At 37.2% G+C, this 6,765-nt stretch overlaps 1 long non-coding RNA gene across 1 annotated transcript; it reads left to right on the top strand.

Annotated features, from left to right (window-relative positions):
* The first annotated feature begins 1,150 nt into the window (after positions 1-1,150).
* On the top strand, positions 1,151-3,908 carry LOC140951399 (uncharacterized). The gene is made up of 3 exons (XR_012167282.1): positions 1,151-1,310; positions 2,144-2,218; positions 3,620-3,908. It is a non-coding gene; the product is annotated as an uncharacterized lncRNA (long non-coding RNA).
* The last annotated feature ends 2,857 nt before the right edge of the window (positions 3,909-6,765 follow it).

Genomic DNA, 6,765 nt, shown 5'->3' on the forward strand with positions numbered 1-6,765 from the left:
ACCAAGAAATTGATTAATTTTAATTTTCAGTGGACAAAAACCTTGTACCAGAATAAAGAATATTGCAACCTTTTTTTGCATTTTTCAAGGGCTATAGCTGTAATTAGCTATCTGTAGTAACACCAAAAAAGATTTCTTATGGGAGCTTGGAAAAATAAAGGCAAATTTCACAAGAATTTTGAAAACGCAGGTAAACTTCTGAAAATTTCATGTGTAAGCTGTCACTTTGTGAAATTTGACATTTATTTTCTCGAACTCCCATAACAAATTTTCTTTGGTGTTATTACCGATGACTAATTACATCTTGAGCCATTGAAAAATGTAAAAAAAAAAATGCAATATGCTTTAAATTATTCTCGTACAAGGTTTTTGTCCACTGAAAATTCAAATGACTCAATTTCCTAATAGATTTCGTCATAAATTGCATCTAAAATTTTTCGGGAAAAGAACACTGAAGCCCTTTTCCGTTAAAGTTTCGAAAAGACTCGAGTTGCTCTAAGATAACCGAAAAGATACAAACTTAAAGGCGCCACTTAGAATGCATTTCTAGTAACCTAAAAAGTGTTTTCCACGTACACAACGTCGTTGGGTGTCCCTGTGAACAAGGCCCTAAGCCAAGAGTTGGAGCCATTAAATGGATTCATGGTCTAAAACTTTTGTTTTGTTAGATTAAAAACAATTTTGGGCACAGTTATGCGCCTATCAGTATATATATGTTTTCACTTATTAAAAGCGATTTTGATTGATCAGAAAATTATGTAAATCTTGCTATCCTTCAGTTTTTTTCACTAGCTGAGTATCTTTTTTGGAACATCCTTTCGATAGCCTTATGATTTTTCAGCTGTGAAATCATTGAACGTTATTACTCTAATACAAAACATTAATTTTCTTAGATTTGATTTCATTTAACGCAATATGCTTTTTAAAAACTGCAACTTGCACCTCAAGCGTAATAGAACAAAAGTTAGCTAGGAACAAGAGGGGATAACTCTTGTAAGCAATAAATGCAGTCCCTTTGTCTTACCATATTAGGGTTGTAGGATTCTGCCCTTTAGTTCCCTCCAACAAAGTACCTATTATTATTATCGTTATTATCATGTTTTGTATTTTAAAGGAGGAAGTTTCTCAGAGGAGGCCAGTTATTTGACTATACTCATGCACTCGAAGCGTTCGGTTATTTCTGTATCTTGGTTTGACAAGACGAAGGATCACTCGCTATGTTTAAGATGGGGAGCCTGTTTGCCTTTGGAACAGTCTATCTCCTGATGCATATGTGTGCTTGGGCACAGGAAGCATCCGAAGAAAGCTCTGTACGTTTTACCGTAGAATTTTACGTGGAAGTAATTACTAGCTTAATCGACCAACTGTGTGTTGTCAGTTTGTTTTCTTTCCTTATTTTTTTCTCTCACTCTTCCTGCCGTAAGAAGCAGTTTATTCTTAATTTATCATTTGGTATTTGAGATTTTACTGATCTAGGTCTACTTAAGATCCGGGCTGTCCTCACGGATTTGTTGCCGTGGTTTTGCCTTTACGGCAAGTGTTTTTTACAAAACTTTGTGTTACCTGGGCGTCAACGAGTTGAAGTTGTGCACTTATCACCAATTGATCTAAAAGTGTGTCAAGAGTAAAACTAAAAGACCCCTAAAACTGTGAGCAGGAAGTATATCTAGTCCTTTTTAGAGGAGTTATATCACGATTTTTTTTAAACCGCATTATTTTACGATAAGGTCTAGTCCCCTTGAACGCCTTCGTTGCATAATGAACAAAGAGTGTTTTAGTCTTGTTAAGCTGTATTATGTGGTTATTTTATGTTAAAGCCTGTTATCCCGGCCCAGAAAAATGGTACAGACGTAACGATACTGACATGGCGAGTAACAGTAACAGGACACCACCACAGAAAAGCATTTTTCTATCGAATGAAATCTTGGTGAGATCTAAAATGACATCTGCTGAAACATTGTTGTTACAAGGATTTGACTTATTTAGCGTCTCCTTTAAACTGGGAGAACGAACATAGATTAAAAAAGAACAACTATCTTTCCTGAGGGGCGTCGGCTTTATCTAAGTATAGATAATCAGATCATCAAACCCTTGTAACTCAAAAAACAACCGCTGATGGGTTGTTTTGTTTTCTTTTCGATAGAATAAACTGACTGCCTCTGGACAAATAGGAGAGAAACCTCCTCAATCTGTATTTTCATATGATACACTCTTTCCGGTGAGTACTTTTGAATTGCCCATCGCGGGAGCAAGTCTCCCTTTAATAAAAACAAGGGGCCATGTTGCTTTTATGTCAGTTGGAATTTTAACGACTGCAGACAATTCGCATCGTTTTACTGAGTCGATTCGAGCCTTTTCAAATAAATTCCTTGCCCCATTCTCGCTTTCTCACGGTGGGAGAGGCCCAAAGGGAACAAAGTGGACGTACATGCGAGAAGGAAGAGTCTCTTCAAAAGCGAGCTTTTCTATTTTTTTTTTTTTCGATAGTCTTTATTCCGATCAAGTCACTTGTCAAGGGGTACAGGTGCATTAACCCCTCATGCACTAAACGAGCACTGTAATGTTGGTTCGATGTTGAGGCAGTAAGGACCGAACGCAGCGGGATCGGTACAAGAACGACCGAGCAAGTTGGTCCAGAGAGTGGTTTATTACATGACATATTTTTTAATGGACCGAAACTCTTCCAGTCAGCTCCCAAGTTAACTTTCGGTTGCTAAGAGAGAATTGTATTGCCTGTATTCCCCCCCCCCCCCCCCCACCACCTCCCCCGAAATTAAAGCGTGAGCTTGTTAACTATGAACAATACAAGCATAAAAAACTATAAAATTATACAAACGTGAAAAAGTTATTGGATGGGGAGAAACTGTATAAGAGCACACAACACACCACCCAACGCAAAACGAACTAATGTCTACTAACCGAAAAAAGAAATACAGAAAATTAAGCAAGCACTATTTTTGAGAAATATGAAAAAAAAATAATCAGAATACTAAACAAGGACCTCCTATTCAAAGACTTTCAATTTGGGAGTCCTTATCTATATTATAGTTGTACTATTGTAGGTTCCAAAGCCCTTTCTTACAACACCCAAGTAAACAATTATTGGGCCAAGATTAAGGGTGACAAATACCTTCTAGGATTATGTACCTCGAGCTCACTTAAGGAAATTTGAGATAGGACCTTAATTGAATTGAAACCGTACTTATTAGACAAGAGATGAACAGTCTTAATTCTTGACACAAAATTTCTCTGTCAGTAACCGTAAATTCGAGCTGATGTCATAAATAAATAAACAGGGTAAGCCAAACTAAATCGCCTACTAAAGCACTTCAAAAACAAAGTTAAATTTACAAAAAATATGAAGCAACGACTCTCGTAACGACTCTTCATTTCTCTCTTAGACATCTCAACTATTATCTCTGTTGAAAACTAACGTACATGTATAGGCCGTTTTGTTTCTCTTCAGGCCAAAGTCAGGTAATTTATATTGCATATATATAGAAAATGCCTGGATTGCCCTGAGGTGAGGCTGCAAACTATGAAAAAAGCGCGCATTTTAACTCTTTACACACAGGTGGTTTCTTTATATTTATTTATTTGTATTTATTTTATGGCTCAGGGAAAAAGGGAATACCGGTACAAGAAAAAAGCAAGACATTACATGGTAAATGATGCCGAATAGCAAGGAGAGGTACACGAACCGAGAGGATCAAATGCGGGTACAATGTAGCCACCTAGCCTCAAAAAAAATGTAGCTCCTTGAAGAAATAAAGTAGTGCTGAAAAATATAAATTTTTTCTTAAACTCAGACTATGTCGTTTAATGCGATTATGCGCATTGAACGGTACTTAAGGTGGCTCGATTGGATTTTTCAGGCTAATATGTACCTACAAGTTTGAGCATTAACTATGTCGCAATAAAACAATACAAATATCTAGGAACATGATCGTCGCATCTTTATCAGACGAAGGTGAAAATTTGTTATGAGCAGTGCTATGTTGTCAAAGGAGTTGTTTTAGCCAGAAAATGACTTCATTCATAGGAGCTTGTTCCTCCAATAGCTGCCTCAATGCTCGTCAAGTTTGAGCAAAATCTGTGAGAGCGTTATAGAGATATTTTGGGATGAAATTTTATGTTCAGAGATCAGTACTGTAAAAAACTAATAACAGAGATGTTCGGCTGTTATCTAACGACCTCACTACGTTGCTATGGAAAAAGTAATATTAACGTAACACCGATCATAACAAATCAGTTTCATATTCATCTAATACAGCTGTGGTGATCATTCTTTCAAATCTTTTTTAATGGAGAAGTAGTAAATGCTCAAACTCGGTTGGGAGTTATTGCCACTAAAAAATTCAGTCCAGCCACCTTATGGGTTAGGTACTGATGAGTTTTTTACCAGCAAATAAACGCATGCGATGATTGCTGTGTACGAGTAACGACAGTGTAAATGGCCTATTGAGCAGTACGCTGGGTGCCAGAGGCTTTTCAGGCGCGGTTTCCGGTTTCGGTCAAATTTTAAAAAGTGACCCCCGTGGCTTCGCCGCTCGTGTCTTCGATCGGCCTTCGGCCGAACATGTGTCGGCCTGCGGCAGACGGAACGAAGCTCCCCGTCGCACGGGAGAAAAAACCTCTGGTACCCAGGGTAATTGAGCAGGTGTCCGTAATGCGGGGTTTGACTGTAATTCTATTCTTGAACAAAAAAAAGAGTTCTAACAAGAGAGTAGCACAGTTTTAAAAGTAAGGATGTAGTTACGTTCTTTCTTTTACAACTCCCCTTGAAAGTTAGTAAAAGAGTACTTCAGTTAACTCGAAGATTTTCCAGCTTCTCCTAAGCGGACACCTATCCCTGGTTCCGAGGTTAGACTTTATATGAAATTTAATGGGAAGAGCATGTTCCCAATGAGCGTCATTTTTTTTGCTGACGATTGAAAGAGTTCGGATTGCACTATATTATCACTGCTTCGATATTGCCCGTAACAATTTAAGTCTTGGACACACGATGCAATTTAGCCATTGCGCAGAAGGAAAACAGGTCAAAACAAGAACAAGTCCCTTTAACACGGTCCTTTTTGTTGCAGCTGCTCTCGGAAATGATGTCTCATTTGAAAAATTTATTAAATCACTTGTTTGTAGAGGAGAAAAAATTGGCTAAAATGCTTCGAAGACAGAGAGTGCAGCTCCCTGAATGAGCATCTTTATTTGGCAATTAAAAGACATTCGAGGAGTTTCTGTTAAAAATAATACCTAATATGTTAGCAATTAAAAAAAAAAGAAAGAAATACTTTAAATTAAGAAATCATTTTTTTGGCGTACAAGAAAAAGGGCAAAAAATAAAGAATATTACACCCTTCTTTGACAGACCCAGTGAAACCCTACCCAGTGGTACAATTCAGTCTACCCAGTGATAATTTAACCTTCCTGGTACCTGGCGAATAGTTTGTTTCTACTTGGCTAATGTTTTGCTTCCCAGGTCGCTTTCTGTTCTGAACTCTACGGAACCAGCGCATTTAGTTTTTCACATTTGTTTAAAAGAAGCAAAAATATTTTCCTTTCGGTCTGATACAGAGGGGTGTAATATTTACTCGCAGCATATAGAATTATAATCTTTACTTAGAATTACTGCAACTTACAAATAAAACCTTAAATGACAGCATAATCCTGGACGATTCGACTGCTGCGTCGACTGAAATCGCTCTTGAAGGGAATTAAGAAAATTCTTCAAATTGGTTTTTGCAGGGAAAACATTGGCCTCATCCATGTACTTCTATTCAATTGACACGCTATAAAAACAAGTTTCAAGCTGTACACATGTATATTTTTTCTACTTTCGAAAGTAATGGTTAATTGATAGCAGATTAAAAACAAAATCATGTTTGTATCCCGCCATTTGTCTATTACAGGACACCATAATAACAACTGAGAAATTTCATTGAGCCCTTTTAAATCAAACACCGCTTTACATCCAATTAGCTAAAAGGGTGGGAAAAGTCTTTTCAATTCCCCTTAATCGCAAACCTCTTATGAGATTGAATTCTACTATTCAAAATGAAGTACGAAACCTCAAGAAATTATCAAGGATAACTATTCCTTGTTTTATAGTGCAATTGGATTTTCAAATTGGTAATTCAGCACGTTTGCATAAAGCTAAGTATGCCTGTTTTTCTCCAACGAAGAAGTTATTGGTTTTAGGTTGAAAAATTAAGTTTCTCAGAGGTGGCCAATTCTTGTTCAACTGGAGATATCCTTTAAAAGACACCTGAATTTCTGAACCTGTATTTCGGTTCAAGAAAGACGAAAGGACAGACACTATGTCCAAACTAGCAACTTTCCTTGCTCTTGCAACAGCCTATCTCTTGATGTTTGCTTGGATAGAGGCAGTATCAGCAGAGGGTGCTACCGTAAGTTTATCTTATATATAGACGCAACATTTAGCTGCATTGTGACTTAAAACTAAATAATTGCCATTATCATAAAAATATCTCAAACTTGTCTTCTCAAAGTTTAGTATTCTCTTTAGCAGAGCTACGTAACGATTTTTTGGTAAACACAAGTTTATGATAAGGTCTACGTTCCCTATGGTCGCCTTTGTTGCATAATGAGCCAAGAGTTTTTTAGTATGTTAAGCTGTGTTACGTGGCTTATTTTAAGTCAAACGTCGATAGAGGCACCTGTCTCGGAAGGTAACCTGTTATCGATGCCTAGAAAAAGGGTACAGACATGACGAGTGATTCAGATATCGTAAAATATTTTTCATTTGCA

This window comes from Porites lutea, chromosome 11 (genome assembly GCF_958299795.1).
Source record: "Porites lutea chromosome 11, jaPorLute2.1, whole genome shotgun sequence".
In the NCBI taxonomy this organism is placed as follows: domain Eukaryota; kingdom Metazoa; phylum Cnidaria; class Anthozoa; order Scleractinia; family Poritidae; genus Porites; species Porites lutea.